This window comes from Neopelma chrysocephalum, unplaced genomic scaffold (assembly GCF_003984885.1).
Source record: "Neopelma chrysocephalum unplaced genomic scaffold, ASM398488v2 Primary Assembly neopelma1_3602, whole genome shotgun sequence".
Lineage (NCBI taxonomy): Eukaryota > Metazoa > Chordata > Aves > Passeriformes > Pipridae > Neopelma > Neopelma chrysocephalum.
In genome coordinates this window covers 1-688 of record NW_020898163.1, presented here as the reverse complement: position 1 = coordinate 688, position 688 = coordinate 1, and the positions used below count along the sequence as shown (strand labels likewise).

The window sequence follows — 688 nt, the reverse complement described above, 5'->3', positions numbered from 1 at the left end:
GGGGGGGGGTCTGTGCACAGTGGCATCCCTGCCTGGAGGGATCCCTGCCTGGAGGGGTCCCTGCGTGGTGGCGTCCCTGCATGGTGGGTTCCCTCCCTGGTGGGGGGGTTCCGGTGGCGGTGGCTGCAGGTGCTGATGGCCCCGGTGTCCCCGTGTCCCCGCAGACGTCGCAGGGGGTGCAGGTGCGGCGCTTCAAGACGCTGAGCGAGCTAATCGCCCTGTACCTGCAGCCCAACCAGGGGCTGGTCTGCACCCTGCTCTTCCCTGTCGAGAGGGAGAAAGACAAGGAGGCCGTGGAGGACAGGGACTACTCGGGTATGGCAGGGTGACACGGGTGGGTGGGCAGGGTCCTGGGACCCCCGGGGTGGCACTGATTGACCCCCTCATCGCCCCGCTGCAGATGGAGAGGATGAGAAGCCGCCGCTGCCACCACGCTCTGGCTCCACCAGCTTCTCCGGTACCTCGGCCGGGCTCAGCCCCACCAGCCTGGGACCAGCCGTGCCGGAGGGGCCGGCAGAGAGGTGAGGGTCTGCCCGTCTCCTGCCGGTCCCCTGCCTGTCCCCTGCCCATCCCTGCCGGCTCTCACCCCCTGGGTGTCCTCCCCGCAGTGCCAACGGGCTCAGCAGCATCTCCCACGAGTACCTGAAGGGCAGCTACACCCTGGACCTGGAGGCAGTGAAGGGGGGGG

General features: G+C 69.5%; 1 long non-coding RNA gene across 1 annotated transcript; it reads left to right on the top strand.

Annotated features, from left to right (window-relative positions):
- Positions 1-159: 159 nt before the first annotated feature.
- On the top strand, positions 160-688 carry LOC113979113. Its single transcript, XR_003537723.1, has 3 exons — positions 160-315; positions 401-521; positions 609-688. It is a non-coding gene; the product is annotated as an uncharacterized LOC113979113 (long non-coding RNA).